Genomic DNA, 20,707 nt, shown 5'->3' with positions numbered 1-20,707 from the left:
AACAACAAATCATTAAGGAGTTCCATGAAAGTTTATGGGCCGTACATCAAGGTGTATGGGCAACATTTTCCAAGGTAAAAGAAAGGTATTGGTGGAAAGGGATGTATAAGGATGTGACTGAGTTTGTGGAGTCTTGTGTGACATGTCATAAGTATTCAAGTGTACGGCATCGTGATGGACTACATCCTACTTATCCATTAGCCATGCATTACAAATGGGTTGTGGACTTGGTCACAATGCCTTTGGGACTGAGGTATGAATGGTTGCAAGAGAAGATTTGTCCAATCAAGTTGAAGGGCATGCATTGAGGACAAAGAGCGCACAAGATGTAAGTAAATTCCTTCTTGAAGATGTGATCAGTCACTATGGATGTGTGGGAAAGATAACTGCAGATAGAGGGGAATTGGATGCTGATGAAGCAAGGGAATTCTTCTCTAGGATGGGCATCAAACTAGCTTTAACTTGTACTTATAACCCAGCGGGAAATGGAAAAAGTGAAAGAGGGAATCCTCCAATAATCAAAGCTTTAGCTATGTCTTGTGAAGGTTATCTTGGAGAGTGGCCAAGGTTACTGCCATTTGCATTGTCGACTAACTGTACAACACATAGTTCAGTCACTGGCTATATGCCTGTTGAATTGATGTATGGTCACAACAGAAATCAGTCATGACATTCGAGATTCCCTAAATTTGTGGGATCGCTCACATAAGCATAAAAAGCATAGATAAGCATCATTTTTCATCATATACCATTTTGGGTCACTTTCCATCCAATCCTGCAATGACGCCTGTTAGCTGCTATTTTTGGCAGTTTTTGCCCGCATCACTCTTTATAGGCGAGATGAGTGTGCCATCATGAAACACTTGGACTATGTACATTGTCAAACCAAATTAAGCATCTTATCAAGTGGAAAAGCACACAAATGCACCACATTCAGGGTCACGACTCCCCGGATAGGTATGTACATGATAGCGACCGTCACAAGTGCACACAACCTCTTGTAGTGTCCCTTGATTCATCAGCATCCAATTCTCTTCAATCTATAGTTATCTTTCCCACACATCCATAACGACAGATCACATCCTCAAGAAGGAATTTACATATAGCTTGTGTACTCTTTGTCCTCAATGCACGCCCTTCTACTTGATTGGACAAATCTTCTCTTGCAAGCACTAATTACCTCGTTTGCCAAAGTCCCAAAGGCGTTGTGACCAAGTCCACAACCCATATGTAGTGCATGGCTAATGTATAAGTAGGATGTAGCCCATCAAGATGCCGTACATTTGAATACATTTGGCAGGTCACAGAAGACTCCACAAACTCAGCCACATCCTCATACATATCATTCCACCAATACCTTTCTTGTACCTTGGCAAATGTTGCCCATACACTTTCATGGAACTCCTTAATGACTTGTTGTTGATTAGCCTTATCACATACTACCCGCAATGTTGTTCCAAATCTTCATTTAGGATGCTTCCATAATTAACCACCCCTCAAGAAGTATCCATATTTCTTCTTATCCTCTTGAATTTATGCTCAGCCCAATCATCCTGCTTCCTATCATGTACTTAAGTAGTGACCTATCAAGAGCAGCTCTTCCTCATATAGTTCTCATATAGTTTCTCTGAAACGGACTCAAGTAAAGACACAAAACATGCATGACTACGTTTTGCATGATCAATAGTGTAAAACTTCATGCCTACATCATTTCCCTCAATAATCATGTCTTGTTCATCTTCATACCTTGCCCTAGATAGCATATATGCATTCGATTGTCTTCCCCTGGAATATGCTTGAACTCAGGATTCAAGGACTTTATGTAGGCTATCCATCGCAACCTTGCAATATCAAGAGTATAACAGTTTGTGATCATTCCAAGAAGAGGCAAACAATCAGTTTCCACAACCACTAATGTCCCTGTCAAGTACTCCTTGTCACACCTCAATGATGTCACCACCCCCCATAGTTCCCTTTTTACTTGTGCATAATCTCGTTGGAAAGAACGCAGAATCTTGGCTCCAAATCTTTCCTTCATCATCATCTTGCCCTACTGCCCATCCTATCCATGTAGGACTCGTATCCATTGTCACAATGACAGGTATCTCCCATGCATAGTCTACCTTTCTCAAGGTTGGCGATGGACAAAATAGCTTCTTTAGCTTCCTCATGGATTTTGTGTGCTCTTCTTCCCATCGAAACTTCTAATTCATTCGTAACAACCTATTGATAGCCATTTCTCGGCTATTATAAATTTTCATAGTGAGCTACCTCACCCTACCAAAATCACCCAAACACTGTGGCTATCCCTACCATTTCACTGTACATAGGCGTTGATGGGGGCTTTTCACAAGCCAAGCTCCCATACCCCTCTTCTCTCGTCCCCACCCCATGAAAACCCCCTCCTAGGGAGGGAGTGATAAAAGACATTGGAAAAAGTAAGAAAAAAATAAAGTATGATTATGTAAATATATGAGAAAGGTAAAATAGGCCACCTCATATGAACCTGCGGGGCAGCCCATCCCCACCTTGCCTCCTTTTTCTTCACTGTTGCCCCGCCGGGTGTCCCTTTTCCTCTCCTCCACTCAAAAGGTCAACCCCCTCTCTCTTCCCTTTGTCCTTTCTCCTTTCTCTCTCCCCTCAAGCTACCCCACCTCTCACCAATAATGCATTATAACTCACCAATAATGCACCAACTCACATGCAAGTTACCCTATCTTCCAAAATAGTATACCCCATCCCCTCTTTGTCTCTCCTATCATATCCCATGACCCAAATATCCCCCTCTCTCTCTAAAGGGCGCCATGTCTCTTGTCTTGTAGCTAAATAACCTCCCCCACACTCACACACACTCAATTTCACTGAAAAAGGTACCCACAGACCCATCCCCACCCGGTGGTTACCTGATTTTTCTTGTGTTCACACACATTTGCACACAGATTCACCTCTGAACACACTCCACTCTTTCCCCTCTTGTAATTACTTTATTCTCCATGTCACCTCTCACTTTTTTTCATCAACCCATCTCTCTCTCTCTCTTAATCTCTCTCTCATGAAACTGCTGTTCTGGCACATACACACACAACCAGACAAGTGGGACCCACAGTCACATGGCCTATGTAGATAATGATTTCTTCATTTCTAAATTCTAGAATTCCTCCCCCCTCCTCCCCTATATAAAGAGGGGTCACCATCACACTAAATACACACACAACATCACCAAAGAACACACTATGCACTGTGTGTGCCTAGTGCACACACACACACACACACACCCACATCACACTATCACCATCACCATCACCATCACCGCAATCATCATGCTTGTTTTGAGCATGACCTCTACACCCTTGGCTATGGAAGATGAAGGGCAACTAAATGAAGGATGATGGCCATAATCCTCGTGCGAGTCTTTGCCATCAACTCCCACCTATCCGCCATGTGCTCTACCACTCTCTCCCTTCTCATTCCCCTACCCTCTGCTCCCCATTTCATCGCCTAATTCTCTAAATAAAGCTTGAGGTTTTGTGAGTATGTTTTCTTGCAATGTTTTTCCCATGTGAGGTGTGCGGAATCACCACCTAGTCTTGTGTTTTGGAGGGAGCTTGTGTATGTGTGAAGGGTGTGCGGATTCGCCATCCTTTTGTGATGCCTAAGTACTAAGCCGCTATACCCCCTCCCTCTCTCTCTCTCTCTCTCTCTCTCTCTCTCTCACTCACTTGATCTCATTCCCTTTCCTCTTCATCATTACTCCCAAGCATCCATCTCTCTTGGATGAAAACTTTGTTATGGTGGTGTGTTGTTTGCGTCCTAGCCGCTGAAGCTAGGTGGTGCCCCCTGTTTGCTTTACCATGACAGGCTCGAGGCGCGCCATTCGGTCCCTGATGCTTTAGAGGCCGTCGGGGGTTCGCGGTTCGCTTTGCTCCCGTCAGCGTGTGTGAGTTAGGGGACTTTCCCCATATTTTCTTAAAAACCCTCAATTAGCTAATCACTGGGCTAGTTGAGCCAAAAAATTTAAAACAAAAATTAAAAAAAAGATATATTATGGCCTCTTTGTGTGTAAATATTTCATTGTATATAGGGCCTAAATATAAGGATTTTTCATAATTATTTTGGTATTTATTTAAATATTTATACTTAGGTGTGTGTTATTTATGCTATGTACATTGACTCACCATTACCACAAATTTTCTTACCATAAGTTTTATTCCATAAAGAAATAATTTCATGCAAGCTTCTCTTATTTTTGGTGTAACTCCACCCCAACAAAAATCCAAAAAAACTAGTTTTATTTATGTGTATATTTTTTCACTATTGTGATTTTTTTCCTTCCTACATATATTCTCTATTACTCTCATAAATTAGAATATTAAAAATATTCATCTTTTTATGGTAGACTTATAATGAGAGAGATTTATTTTGACCCCTTTATATTTTTTCCATTTATATTATTTATATTGACATGTACATATTTTTTTAGACCCCTCAATATTTGATTTCTTTAGTTGTACTATTCATTTATATCATGATCTCAACAATATCTTCAATTATAGACCTACCAAATAAGGTCAAGGGTATGTGGCATGCATGCGTGCACTATGGAGGGCTCACTCTTGGAGGCATTCAAAAGAATCATCCAAAGAAGGACCCCAGGAGGACTTTGTGCAGTGGAAAAAGACACTCGGTTTTGCTGAATTTTTAAAGGTCACTTGATCTCCGAATTTGAAATAGTTATACAAACAAAAGTTGTAGCTCGTGGGCTGAACTATTTCCTCAAATGGTTTCATAATTTTTTGAGCTACGGGCTGTGAGCTATGATTTTATTGGTGGACCCCAGTTTACCCATGCTAAGCAGCCACACTCCCTCTTCCACTTTATCATTTTTCTCTTTCACACACACTTCTCCACTCATCATCCCCACCTCTCTCACCACTCCTCTCTGCACCCTACTAACCTCCCTTTCAGCCTTGAAGAATAAGAGAAACCATGGTGAACTCATGTCTCCTACACACACTTCCATTCCAAAATTGACCACCTAGTCTCATTTTTCCTCTTCCATATTTATTAGCCATATCTATAAAAAAAACCACAAAATTCAGTCTCTTCTCTTGAAGGACAGCACCATGTTGATTGATGACTCATATTCAATTACCTTGGCTCCCAAGGAAGGTCAACAGTGGAGAAAAAACGTACCATCAAAGCTAGTGGACCGTCAACAAGCGTCAAAATTGACCCTACTCAACACACTTGGGAGCATCAACATTGTAAGAAATCCATGTTTTCTTACCTATTAAGAGTTTTTTCTTCCTTATTTGTATCCTACATGGATACTCCCATTGTAAATATCCAATTCCATTTGTAAATCAATAAAAATACTAACTCTACTAATTTACTAACACTAACCTAGTATGAAAAGTCCGATCACCTCCACTTCTCTCCTCTCTCTTTTCTTCATCTATCCCCACCAACTTCTTGATAATTCCAAGCAAAAGAAATTAGATAAGCGCTGAAAATCTAACCCAACCATGGTTAGAAGAGTAACCCTAGCCCTCAAAATTGCTATAAAAGGAGGGTGTAGCTAGCACAAAAGGGGGGGGGCCATAAGCAAGAGCACTATGCTATAGCTTGGGAAGCTAAGCTCATCCTCTCTAGAAGGAGCTCTTGAGTGGAAGATCATTTTCTTATGCATATGCATGTGTTGTATTAGGGGTGATTAGCAAGGAATCTTTATGCCATTGTGAAAGAGAGTGATCATTCAATTGAGAGTAGGAAATCTATCATTTCTCCTACTAGTGTAAGCTCAACATTTGTTGAATCAAGGAGGGTGGATTTGGACTAATCTTGGATACTTTGTCTCTCTTCCAACGTGAAGTAATGGACAACAATGATGTGTAAGTGTCTTGGTGTTTTTTTTTAAAAAGTTCTTGATAGCTTGTCTCTGGGTGTTGTCATCAATTTAGCCATAAATCCCACATACGGTAAGAGGGCGACAAGGCGGAGAGGACTCCCCTGGCCTTAAGACAGTGATTGGGGTGCCTTTTCTTGTGATGTGTTGTGGTGTAATTTACTCAAGATATTTTGAACAAATACTAATCTCACTTTGATTGGTCATGACAGATTTGTAAGAAGGTATTAATGCAACAAGCACCCCCTCCCCCTTCTCTCTCTTTCTTACATATATAATTGTGTTTGCTTGATCACTGCCGATACATTTCAAAGCAGCTCAAGCACTATCTCTCTCTCTCTCTCTCTCTCTCTCTCTCTCTCTCTCTCTCTCTATGCATCCTAGTTCGCATCCAAAACTAGGTGGTGCCCCAAATTTGTGTAAGGTTAGGTTGCGAGTTTGTGTGTGTGTTCGTTAAATTTTAGGTCCTCTTAGGTTGGCTGAGATAAACGCTTCAGTAAATCCTTTTATTTTGCCTCTCATTAGGTACGACCTTAGTTTGGACCTATTTATTTTTGTTTTGTTTTAAGAATTAGGGCATGCGTAGACCATGGACAATGGCCTTGGAATGGAGGTTTTCCCCTTTCATTTCACTCCACACATTAGAGTAAACATTGCAATTAGTAGAAAAATCTATTTTCAAGAACGTATGGTGTTCATGTTTGGTGCCCAAAGAGTAGGAGAAATTCTTGCGTCACGAAACCTTGTTATTCTACCTCTTATTGGTTATCATAGGTCATTTGATGTGAATATTTTTATTTTGTTGCAGAATAGATTGCAATTTAGAAAATATTATTGTGTAAATCTTTTAAAGAAAGAAAAAAACAAAAACGTGCGTCACTTTGAAATCAGTTCAATGGAGAGCCAACGCCAAATGTCCAGATATCCTCTTTTCTTTGGAGAGCCTGGAGAGGATGCATAATTATTTTTAGCAAATTTCACGATGTCTTGCTGTATCAAGAGGATAGTAACTAATCAAGAACGTGTAGAAATGTTTGAGGTGGTCCTTAGGAAAGATGCTAGCACTTGGTTTGACTCTTTGCCTGAGGAAGTTAAGGAAAATTACATGGAAGTTTTGAATCATTTCAAGAAATACTTCTTCGATCCCCAAAACACTCAAAAATTATGGCAAGACATTGTTTCTCATAAGCAAAAAGACTTAGATGACTACTACTTGTACAAGCAAGAGTTTCTACGTCTTTGGGCTCTATGGATACGAAATGTTGCTAACCTTGGTGATGGTGCAGAATTTCTAAAGAAGGAGAGGTTCATAACCGACTCTATCCTAACCTTAAGGTAAAAGTTTAGGCGGGTGCATCTACTACTTTTGATGCAACGGAAAAGTTCTAGGGCTGCTGAGAAGTATAGGAAAATCAAGTGCTTAAGGGGAGTGGTTCCAATAGAAGGTCTTAGACCCAAAGGTAAGTCACAAGAATCAACATCTAGGGGGCTTCCTGAGGTTACTGGTAAAGTGATTGAGAAGTTAAATGAATCTTTAAACAGCCTGTCAATTGACCTTGCACAAGCTGTAGGTCCAAACGGACAAGCAAAGAATTATGAAGAGTGAGATCCACGACCTAGGAGAGTCTTACAATGTTGGAATTGCGGAGAGTCTGGACATGGGATGTATAATTGTCCTTGGCCTCATGGGGAGCCAGGGAGACCTAACTTGAATTACCCAGTCTTGAAAGCATTTCTTTAAAACTCTTCTTCTCTTCTTCTTTTAAAAAATCCTCATAGCCAACTTTTATCTCTTTTAAGGATTCCATTGGGAACTTGTGTCCAATTCTTTTTGGATCCCTGAGACTCGACTGCAAAGAAGTTTGCTCTAGTTTTTTCGTCCAGTATGATGATAAAGGTAAGGCCATTGGTCTCACTTTCTTTGCCACCATTTTTGTACTTGGTCTCCACACACACTTCTAGTCCTTCATTAGCATTGGAATCTTTCTGATCTTCAAAAGCCTCAATCACATCATACATTTTCATAGAGCATACTTCCACAACGTGGGTTCCATCTTGCATGTTATAGACTCAAGCTCAAGCATAGTATCTACATGAGAAACCTTTTCAAAGAAACCTAAAATGCATTCACTATCCTCTATGAAACCATTTTCTTCATGTATTTCTGTAAACTATATACATATTGTCGTACACTTCTTTTCATATCCTCAAGCTTCATAAAACATACTGACCCATGCTGTGTTAATCCCTGAAAACCTGTAGAAAAAGCTTCTTCTTGCTTTGGGTCAGGCAAGAATCTTTTTCTTCTTGTACCATCTCTCTGTACTCTTTGAACTCTTTGTTCGCTTTTGGTAGAGGATACTCACAAATACTATTGCGATTGCTGTCGTGATTCACATACACAATCAAAAATTGTGCAGCTTGCTTCCCATCTTTTGTAGAGAGGCGTTGTAGCACAACCTAATCGCAACCCACACAAAATTATCAGATCCGTGGGTCGGCAACCCGGCTAGGGCATGGAAGCACAAGCATGGGAGGAATAGCAATAAAGGATTTAAGAGATCGCCTCTCCATTGCAATTTAGAGATTAGCCATGACAAGACTAACTCTAAACATACTCTAGGCACTAATCAATCAATCTCCTACACACATCAAGTCCACAAAGTCTGACTTACCATAGACTAGAAACCCCAAGCACACTAATGATAATCACACACTAATTATCACATGTCAATCACGACACTTCATCAATAGCTACACACACAAGGTGAATGGTGCTAGAGCTTCATAAAACCTATCTACACACAAGCAATCAATAGAGCACAAACACTAATTGCAAGATTAAGACCCAACTTAATCAACCTAATTAGTGATGCTAAATATCACAAATCGAATGCTTGGAGAAGAATAGGAGTGGTTAATAGCAAGAAGTACATCTCTCAAATCTATAATAATGAGAGTGTAATACTACTCCATGACAAGATGAAATGTAGAGAAGAAGTAGACTAATGAGAAAATAAGAATTAGATTAATCAAGAAAAGCTTACTCTAATTACAATGGTTAGCACTAGCCTCTCAAGCATAAACCTTAAGCTCAAGGCTAGATCATAGAGTGAACACTCAAGAGAGAGAGAGAGAGCTCTTAAAAAATGGATCCTCAAGAATGAAGCTTCCAAGTTGCCTAAAGACTTTCTTTTAAGGGCTTTCACCACAATCCCTTCTACTATGGGTTTAAGCTTGAGCCCTCAAACTACCATCTACAACTTTGGAACTCCAAGTGAGCCCAAAACTTATACAAAGTTTGTGGGAAATATTCTGACATCCATAGATATCTCCCGCTTGATGCATATTCGATGTAGCCTGTGTTAGCCGCTGCTTACATTCCCCCCTTCCTAATTTGGCGCACGTCCTTCGTGTGCTGGTGAAGCAAGACACGGAGACATGGTAGAAAGCAAGTCCATGGAAGAAATGTTGAGCTGTAAAACATAAGATCAAGTAATGATTATCAAAGGCCACCAAGAATGTATAAAACATGAAGCACAATGAACAATCATGCAAAGTGATTTTTTGCTTCTAGAAGATGAGCGAATCACAATCAAAACCTAGACAACATAAAGCAAAAATATACATAAACTATCCTAAAGATTAAACCACTTGAAATTTCAGTTTTATGCATGAAACATAAGCAATCAATTAAGACCCTAGGCTAATGCAAGTTCATAGACTTACTAGCCTATAAAACTATGTGACTAATCTTAAAAAATCATTCAAGTCTATCATGTCTATGCACTATAAAAAATCTCATAATCTATTAGTACATTGTCACAAAGTTTTGAAGCTCATGGAAGATTTGTTTTTGTCACTCATTGAAAAACGTAATGCACAATTACAAGGCTACCACCCCAAGGCAAGTCTAGGTGCGACTCTTGGCTCCTTGAACCCTCAAGAAGGTGTTCCAAAAGCATACTAGCCTACCAAGGTGATGGCTAATCCCTATCAACCCAAGGCATCGGTTTAGGGCCTTGACCAAGCGAAAGGTGATTCCCCTCACCTTCCAAGTGCTAATAAGGCGTTAGGTCTCACATAGACACAACATAACATAGAAAGTTTCTTTTTCATGTGTCTAGTGGCATGTTTGCTACTTTTTTGGACACTTTTTTGCTTCTTTGTTTCATTTTTTAGCACTTTTTGTTTCTTCCAACATGAGAGGCTAATGGCAACTGGACCAAAGGACTAAAGCCTAATCATAGCCCTAGGTCATGTTAAAAATGAATGGAGTATTAAGACTATCCCTAAGAGTCTAGTACTAATGAGAGATGAACCTACATGAAGCTAAGGTCAAGGCCAATTACCTATGATTAGCACACATAAAACCTATATTTTGATGAGCTAATTTTCACAAAGCAAAAGTGTTAAAAATTAAGTATGCTTAGCTTTTGAACATGAAAAAACCATAGCTTAGAAGCAAAAATTACTTAAGCCAAGCATAGAGAATGAAGAGATGAACAAAAGAGCAAAATCATGGAAGGATTACACCTATTCATGCTCTTTTGAGCATCCTTGAGCAAGCATCCCTTTTGTGTACAACAGCCTCTTGATCCTTTTTATTTGCAAAAGAAGCTTTTGAAGCTAAGTGTAAACACAAGCTACAAAATCCATTTATTTGAAATCCAAAAGCACACAAATGACATTAATGAAAACCTAAAGCTAGGGTCTTGCATACCCAAATATGCCAAATTGCAAAAACCCAAGGGAAAAAATGCATTTGGTTAAGCACATGATGCTCTTTGATAGAAAATTTATGCATACACATCAACAATGAGAGAGGTAAAACGCTTCTACATAAGCAATTTTTTTAATTTTTACCATCTCTCATGCATGATTCAAAGTTGATTAGTTTATAGCTTCATGAAATATGGAGTTAAAAACAAGCCAAGAGCTGAAAATAATGCAACTTTGGTGAAATGGTGTGACTCTTGATAGCCAAATTCAAAGCTTTCTAAAAAGTTGGCTAACAACTAGCTCACATGAAATTTTACATTTTGAGAGCAATCTATGAGCTAGAGATGACTGCAACTTGTTGAAATGAAAATGAATGGCTCACTTTGGTGAAATGGTGTGACTCTTGATAGCCAAATTCAAAGCTTTCTAAAAAGTTGGCTAACAACTAGCTCACATGAAATTTTACATTTGTAGAGCAATCTATGAGCTAGAGATGACTGCAACTTGTTGAAATGAAAATGAATGGCTCACAATAACCAATCTTTGTACTTGAAAGCTCAAAAAAGTTGGGTAAATATTGGCTCAAAATGAAAAATTTTAACTTTTGACCAAGCTATGAGCTAGCATATATACAACTTTTAATCCAAATAATTGAAATGGCTGTAATTAGCCAAATTTTTCAATAAACTGCAGTGATGATCCCTTCTTGGATCAATGAAAGCACACACCTGTCACAACCCTTCAAAACAACTCAAATCATTAGTGCTCTTTAAGCATTTGTCATTTAAAGTAAGCACTAAAAAATCAACCATAAACCCAAAATTTTCATGCTCTCCCATTGTCATTCAAAATCTCAATGGTCATTGCTATGCAGTGATTTGCAATCAAATCACTAGGTTTTGTGCCAAATGTATGCTGCTAAGGTTGTCACAATAAATGACAACTGTTGGAGGCTCGCCATAGCATAGGCAATCTCCCACAAAATCTATCAATCCGGGGAGAAAGAGCATGACCCGGCTAGGGCTTGGAGGGATCACACAAAGAATTTGCGAGAGCGTCATCGGATGCAAAGATTGAGAGGATTCAAGAGCGTGCATCCTCCAATGCAAATAGAAATCATCTCAAATCAACTAATGCTAATCGCACATCAAGCAATCATCTACACACATCAAGCAATGAAGTGAAACACACTAATCTTGGTATCTCTCAAGCACAACTCTAATTACATGCATTGACGATTAAGCACACAAGATCGCATTCAAGTCGGCCACCCCAACCATGCCCATCATGGTGTCCAAATCAAGTCACACATAATCAAATTAAGCTCAAGTCTTCTTAAACCTACACACACACAAGCACACCATTACAAGAAAACTATAATCCCTCAATCACGAGTACGCCCACTCCGCTTAATCGAGAGAGTTATATAAGGACTCCACTAATCGGAGAAGCTTAGCATAAGTAAGAGTTAGATTAGAGAAGATCAACACTTCAAAACAATGAAGGAAAGTAGAGAAACATGATTGACAACATAATGAATACTAGATTAATTAAGAGAGGATTACACTAATTACATGTGACTAGCACTAGCCTTTTAAGCATGGGTATTAAGCTCAAAGGCTAAGTCATCAAGACCTCCTCTAGGGAGAGAGTTCTCAAAAGGACCACTCAATAATGACCTCTCATTAAGCATAGGGCTCTTTTATAGCTTTGGGCCTCAAACCCTTCAACTATGGGATAAAGTGATCTCTCTAGCCTAAACTCATACAACTTTGGAACTCCTAAATGAGCCCAAGCTCTATACAATGAAAAGTAAATATTGTGCACTATGGCACATTTCCATAGCTTGGTGCATAATTGGTGTAGCCGTTAGCCGCTTCTAACACTCCCCCCTTCCTAAATTGGCGCACGTCCTCGTGTGCCGGTGAAGCAAGACACGATGACATGGTAGAAAGCAAGTCCAAGGAAGAAATGTTGAAATACAAAACATAAGAACAAGTAATGAGCATCAAAGGCCACCAATAATGAATAAAACATGAAACATAAATGAACAATCATGCAAAGTGATTTTTTTCTTCTAAAAGATGGGTTAATCATAGTCAAAAATTAGATAACATAAAGCAAAAAAATACTCAAACTATTGTGAAGATCAAACCACTTGAAATTTCAGTTTTATGCATGAAACACAAGCAATCAATTATGACCCTAGGCTAATGCAAGTTCATAAACCTACTAGCCTAAAAACTATGTGAACAATCTTAATAAATCATTCAAGTCTATCATGTCTATGGGCTATAAAAAAGCTCATAATCTATTAGTACATTGTCAAAGTTTTTTGAAGATCATTGAAGTTTTGATTTAGTCATTCATTAAAAAATTAAAGCACATTCACAAGGCTACCACCCCAAGGCAAGTCTAGGTGCGACTCTCAGCTCCTTGAACCCTCAAGAAGGTGTTCCAAAAGCCTACTAGCCTACCAAGGCGACGGCTAACCTCTATCAACCCAGGGCATCGGTTTAGGGCCTTGACCAAGAGAGCCAAGGTGATTCCCCTTGCCTGCCAAGTGCCAATAAGGCGCTAGGCCTCACACATACACAACATAACATAGAATTTTTATTTTCATGTGCCTTAGTAGCATTTTTGCCACTTTTTTTGGGCACTTGTTTGCTTCATGGTTCATTTTTTAGCACGTTTTTATTGCTTCCTTTATGAGATACTAGTGGCAATTGGACTAAAAGAGACTAAAGCCTAATCATAGCTAATCATAGCCCTAGGTCATGACAAAAAGAGAATGGGATATTAAGACTATCACTAAGTATCTAGGACTAGCAAGAAATGAACCTACATTAACCTAAGGTCAAGGCTAATTACCTATGATTTACACACATAAGACCTAATTTTTTGATGAGTTTAATTTTCATAAAGCAAAGTGTTGAAACTTTACGATGCCTAGCTTTCAACCATGAAAAACCCATAGCTTAGAAGAAGATTTACTTAAGCCAAGCAAGAGAATGAACAAAAGAGCAAAATCATGCAAGGATTACACCTATTCATGCTCTTTGTGCATCCTTGAGCAAGCATCTTTTGTGTAGAGAAGTCTCTTGATCCTTTTTTTTTTGCAAAAAGAAGCCTTTTGAAGCTAAGTGTAAACACAAGCTACAAAAGCCACACAAAAATCATTAATAAAAACGTAAAGCTAGGGTCTTGCATACCCGAATTTGCCAAAGGGAAAAAACCCAAGGGAAAAAAATTCCTTTGGTTATGCACATGATGCTCTAAAGTAGCAAATTTATGCATACATATCAACCATGATAGATAAAATGAGCTTCTACATAAGCAAATAGTGCAATTTTTATCATCTCTCATGTATGATTCAAAAGTTGATTAATTTCTAGCTCAATGAGATATGGAAAAAACAAGCCAAGAGCTGAAAATAATGCAACTTTATGAAGTGAAGTGGCTCTTCAAAGCGGGATTTTACAATTTAAAGCTTTCCAAAAAGTTGGCTAACAACTAGCTCATGTGAAATTTTACTTTTTTTTATAGCGTAATCTATGAGCTAGAGATGACTGCAACTTGATGAAATGAAAATGAATGGCCCTTACTAGCCAAATTTGTACTTTAAAAGCTCAAAAAGTTGCCTAAACACCAGCTCAAAATGAACAAATTTGCATTTTTAGAACAAGCTATGAGCTAGCATTACAACTTTAATCCATATTAATTGGAATGGCTCTAAGTAGACAAATTTTGCAATATGGCAATGATGACCCCTTGTTGGATCATTTGGAACCACTTTACATGCCACAACCCTTCAAAACGAAGCTCACTTGTTAGTCATGAATCAAAAGTTAAACCCATAGGAAAGAAGAGCATAACTTTTAGTTCAGACGAGATCTTGATCAATCTAAACATTCATGTCAAAAAAACAAAGATGGAGATTTTATCATGAAGTGCTCAAAATTTTCTGCTCAATAATCAAGGTTAACTCTAAAGTGCAACCCAATTATATATGTATGCCTTGATTAAATGATGAGATAGTTTGTAATATCCAAACTTCGCAACTCAGAGCAATGGAATTTTTTTGCATGCCACCGAGTGAAATTTGATATCATCATCCCCTTCACCACAACCAAACATTTAAAAGTGATAGCCCATCTCAAAATGGATCTTACAATGCATCCAAAATAAGGCTCAAGAATTAGTGCTAGATAGAGTATTTGCTATTCACATCAAGCACCAAAAAAATTTATGTTCAATCGTGACAAATTTCAATGCACTCCCTTCAAGAATCTCAATTCATGACACAATAGTTGTAAATAAATCAATGTTTTTGTGCTCTTAAAAGTTATGCATACATAGCAAATGAGAACCCAAACTAATCAAAACTTGATTTGTGTGCTTCTCAATACTCATGTAGTCAATTTTTAAATACAAAGTATTTATCTGTCACTATTCTCCCCTTGTTTGCAATGAGCCCAAGGCCGATGAAAGCATTCAACTGCTACTACCTCCTCTTGTAGGCAATGAGCCCAAGGCCGTAAAACTTTGAGCATCAAAGGTGGGAACTCCGCTTAAGAAAATCTAATTTTTTTACAAAAATTATTTTCTGTTCAAAAAAATCAGTGTCCGATGGATCAACGTGGGCTGAGCGGCCATACTCACAGCGAGAGAGGGCGGGCAGGTCGGGCTGAGCCATGGACGAGAGCAGAGAGAGGTCATAAAGAGCGGCCGAGTTCTCTAAGAGAGAGAGAATTGGGAGTTTCAAGCAACTGCAGATCATGCAGATACTCGGCAGCGTGTCGTGAGTGTGTGTGTTTTGGCGAGGTGGGCATGTAGCATCCGACGCGCACGTGAAGGTGTGTCCAGCTTTGAGGCACGAAGCCTTGCATTCACTAAACCTGCAACATGTTGATATCAAGCAGATGGTGGCCAAAGCCCAGTCCAATCTAATATTATCGTATTACTTAGCAAGACAGTAGGTATTTGCAATAGGCTGCATGCTGGCTGCATCTCGCCCCCCACAAAGAAGCAGGAGCCCATCTCCTAGTTGCCCTGCATGCAAGAAATTGGTGTGTGTATGTGTTTGAAACCTGTAGCAGGCGATTGTGTCTAGCATGGCTCTGTGTGTGTGTCTCTGCGAGCATGGCTCTGTGTGTGTGTGTGGGTCTCTGCGAGCGTCTGTTTGCGGCAGCATGTGTTGCAAAGGTGTCATCTCTGCTGCGCGAGGTGGGGTCAGTTCAACGGTTAATGCAGGTTTGTGGGACCGCAATGAGGCAAGAGGCAAGTGGTAAGGGTCCTTGACCATAATCAAATCAGGATCAGGGTTCCGACTCTCCGAGACTGAGAGGTTTTCCTGTAAAAAGGGGCCCTAATTTAGAGGTCTCAAGAACGATAAGCACAAGTTGGCAACTTTAATTTCGAGCCACAGCTAATTTGGCACCAAAAACATGTCTTCGAGTGCACCAGCTTCTGGTGAAGCAGGTGGAGAGTCAAGTGGGCCACTTGTAGGTTACGGCTAAGCACCAAGGTGAGGCATCAATGCAATCCATTCAGCAACATGAAAGAAAGCTAAAAGGTCGCGCAAGTGGTACCCCTGCAGCTGTGTGTGTGGGGGGGTTTTATCAACACCAAAAACACGTTGCGAGTTTTGCTAGGCAAGTGAGTGTTGTTTTGCGAGCAAGTGGGCTTGAAAGTTGAGACTCAAGAGTCACCTCCGAAAATCATTTTGTGTGTGTGTGAATTTCAAGCCAAAAATGGCAAGTGGGTGGCGCGAATCCTGGCAAAAGAGTGTGTGTGTGTGTGTGAGGGTGCTTTGAATAAGGCCAAGGCGTATCCGGCAGCCAAAAATGGATGTGTGTGTGTAACCTTTTTTTATTTTCAAAAATTTCCTCTTGGAGGGTGTTTCCATGCCATGGTTGTGGCAATGGATACGGTCGGAGTCAAACAATGAGAGTGAGAGAGATGATGTATACAGAAAAACAATTCAAAACTTGTGTAAAATTCCTTTCAATTTTTCCAATTTTCACATTTGATTTCACACATCTCTTGTGAGGGAAACAATCAAAATTAGATCAATTTCTTATTAAGTTAATGAATATTCCATCACTTCCTCGAGCTTTTTTTTTTGTTCAATCATTCAATTTGACATACACACTTGATTCAAAAAATGCCTCAAGATATGCAAATTTTTATGAAAAATTCATCAAGTGCACAAAATCTCATGGATATTCATGTAATGGCTCAATTTTAGTATTGCAAACCGGATTCACACTCTTCGATCGGACAAGACATGTATCACAATTAATGACCATATTTTCTCATCAAAGTTATTTAAAATGGGCACACACATTCAAATCTTGCTCTAATTTTGGCAATTAGGCCTACTCCATGACCAATAATAGCCTCACATACACATCAATTAGTGATTTTCACACACAATTTATGCAAAACTACCATTCTTCAAGCATCTTGGCATCCAATTTCATTCCAATTTCATCAAATTAGGCATAAATTCCATCAATTAGGCACACACACCTAATTTTAGCAATGATTTAGCAACTCAATGGGATCAACTTAATCAATCAAAAATTCAACGGAGTAGGTCAATCCACTTACAATTGATTGCTTGCTCGCTTAATCCTTGCTCCCAGCGCAGACACTCCATTGCACACACATGTGCGCAACTCCGATTCGGTCCAAAATTTATCAAAACATTGACCAAAATCAACACTCAATCACATGATTAGGCTTAGATTAGAGCAATTACGAGTGATGATCCTCCTCAATTAAGGGGATTTAGCATACATTCCAAATCAAAATTAGTGGTTAGGTTAGCACAATTATCATGAAATTAGCATGAAATTAGTACAATTAGCACGAAATTAGCATGAATGGGATGCAAAATTAGTGAAGGTTAGTGAAAAATTAGCAAAATCGAAAGAGAATTTAGGGGTTTTTGGGGTGAAATGACTCTATACACCTCTAATTAAACCTAATTACACTACACACAAATCAAATCCTACCTAATTACAAGAAATCGATAATCAAATTACTCTTATCTTTTGCAACCTCAACTCCACTAGCGTAGGCAACCCGTCCTCGGTAGCGGCGCCAATGTTGGAGGCTCGCCATAGCATAGGCAATCTCCCACAAAATCTATCAATCCGGAGAGAAAGAGAATGACCCGGCTAGGGCTTGGAGGCATCACACAAAGAATGTGAGAGAGCGTCATCGGATGCAAAGATTGAGAGGATTCAAGAGCGTGCATCCTCCAATGCAAATAGAAATCATCCCAAATCAACTAATTCTAATCGCACATCAAGCATCAATTTCAAGCAATCATCTACACACATCAAGCAATGAAGTGAAACACACTAATCTTGGTATCTCTCAAGCACAACTTGATTACATGCATTGACGATTAAGCACACAAGATCACATTCAAGTCGGCCACCCCAACCATGCCCATCATGGTGTCCAAATCAAGTCACACATAATCGAATTAAGCTCAAGGCTTCTTAAACCTACACACACACAAGCACACCATTAGAGGAAAACTCTAATCCCTCAATCACGAGTACGCCCACTCCGCTTAATCGAGAGAGTTATATAAGGACTCCACTAATCGGAGAAGCTTAGCATAAGTAAGAGTTAGATTAGAGAAGATCAACACTTCAAAACAATGAAGGAAAGTAGAGAAACATGATTGACAACATAATGAAGACTAGATTAATTAAGAGAGGATTACACTAATTACATGTGATTAGCACTAGCCTTTTAAGCATGGGTATTAAGCTCAAAGGCTAAGCCATCAAGACCTCCTCTAGGGAGAGAGTTCTCAAAAGGACCACTCAAGAATGACCTCTCATTAAGCATAGGGCTCTTTTATAGCTTTGGGCCTCAAACCCTTCAACTATGGGATAAAGTGAGCTCTCTAGCCTAGACTCATACAACTTTGGAACTCCTAAATGAGCCCAAGCCCTATACAATGAAAAGTAAATATTGTGCACTATGGCACATTTCCATAGCTTGGTGCATAATTGGTGTAGCCGTTAGCCGCTTCTAACAACAACCGGTCTCTGTACCTGTACTCCAAATTCCTAAAGTAGCAATCCTAGCCATGCTGCCACTACAACATCCATGTATTCTGCCCCTATACTTGAAACAGAAACCATAGGTTGCTTCTTGCTACTCTAGGTGATAGCAACACTCCCAAGTGACAACGTGAATCCGTTGGTAGAATTGCGATTGTATGTACTAACAACCCAATCCACATCGGTGTAGCCATAGAGCTGCAACTCCACATTAGCCCTATAAAAGAGTGCATAGTCCAAAGTAGCACTCACATAGCACAAAGTGAACCTCACTACATCCAAGTGTTGTTTCTTGGGAGACTACATAAACTGACTCACCAATCCAATTGTGTAGCTCAAGTCTAGATGTGAGATAGTCAAGTAGATCAAGCTACCCACAATCTTCTTGTAGATGGTAGCATTATCAAGCACTTTGACCTGCATCATTTTCCAACTTCAAATTCTGATCTAAGGGCATTGCAATTGGCTCACAATTAGCCATACCATACTTTTTCAACATATCCAAATCATATTGCCTTTGTGACAACCATACACCTTCTTCCATGCGAATAATTTCAATGCCCAAGAAATACCGCAAGTCTCCCAAGTCTTTCATGTCAAATTCTTGCATAATTAGAGCCTACGCACCCTCTACTTCAGCCACATTATCACCTCCAACAATCAAATGATCCACATAGATACATATTACCACATTTCCTTCCTCATTCTTCCGCACATACAATGAATGGTCTGCTTTAGACATCTCAAATTAGCCCAATGAAATGAGAAATTATACAATCCTCCCATACCAAGCTCTAGGTGCTTGCTTCAACCCATACAATGCTTTATTTAACTTGTATACAAGGTCACGTAGCCTCATATTTGCATAACCTTGTGGCTGCTCCATATACATAGTTTGCTCCATGTCTCCATTCAAAAATGCATTCTTTACATCCATTTATTTCAACACCCATTTTAATGCGGTAGCCACTGCAAAACACACACGAGTGGTAGCCATCTTAGCTACGGGGTTGAACGTCTCCTTATAATCAATCCCATAAGTCTGTGCATAACCTTTGGCCCCAAGTCTAGCCTTGTAGCTGCTCACACTGCCATCAACATTATGCTTTATTTTGTAAACCAACTTACATCCAGTTGCCTTCTTATCCTTTGGTAATGGCACCAATTCCCACATTTCATTTGCATCAAGTGCAACCATCTCTTCATCCATAGCTTTCCTGGAGGCATGCACTCATAAAGAGTCTACAAGGTCATCGCAACCTGTTGTATGGCGTATGCAATCACCAGCTTCATGTAATACTTGTGGCCATATTGCATATGGCCACAAGATATCAACCTCCTCAAAAGAATCTGGAGTATACTTTAACGCTTTCTTTGGAATGAGCTCTATCTTTGCCCCATAGGTAGCAGCCTCCACTACAGAAATAGCATGATTGATCGCCATATCCTCCACTAGATTCCGCATACCTCCTTTTTCAAAGTTAGTTCCTAATGGCATACCTATCTCCCGCAGATGGATCTCATACTTTGTTGTGTGCATTTTGGGCACCTGAATTTTGTCAATTTTCTATCTTTGTAGAAATTTAATAGGGCTACTTCTTTGCCACCTATTGAAGCACCTTTTAAGCATGTCTGTGAAGGTTGTATTTTGTGTAAGATGCAACGTTCAAAGTTTCCAAAGGATGTTTCAATAAGGGGTACATGCAAGTTGCAACTTGTGTAAAGTGATGTTTGTGGGTCTATGCAAACTCCATCCTTGGGTAGTAATTGGCTGTACTTTGTGACTTTCATTGATGATTACTCCAGGCATCCATGTGCGTATCTACTTAAATCTAAGTCCGAAGTGTTCATGTGTTTCAAGCAATTTCCAGCTATGGCTAAAGATGTTTCTAAACACAATATGGGACCCTCCATTCAAATCAAAGGGGAGAATATGTCTGATGAATTTAATCTATTTCTTGCTAGTCATGGGATAATTCACCAATGT

Source organism: Adiantum capillus-veneris, chromosome 9 (genome assembly GCF_014529385.1).
Source record: "Adiantum capillus-veneris isolate H3 chromosome 9, ASM1452938v2, whole genome shotgun sequence".
In the NCBI taxonomy this organism is placed as follows: domain Eukaryota; kingdom Viridiplantae; phylum Streptophyta; class Polypodiopsida; order Polypodiales; family Pteridaceae; genus Adiantum; species Adiantum capillus-veneris.
The sequence above is the reverse complement of the archived record's forward strand: the minus strand, read 5'-3'. Positions refer to the sequence as shown.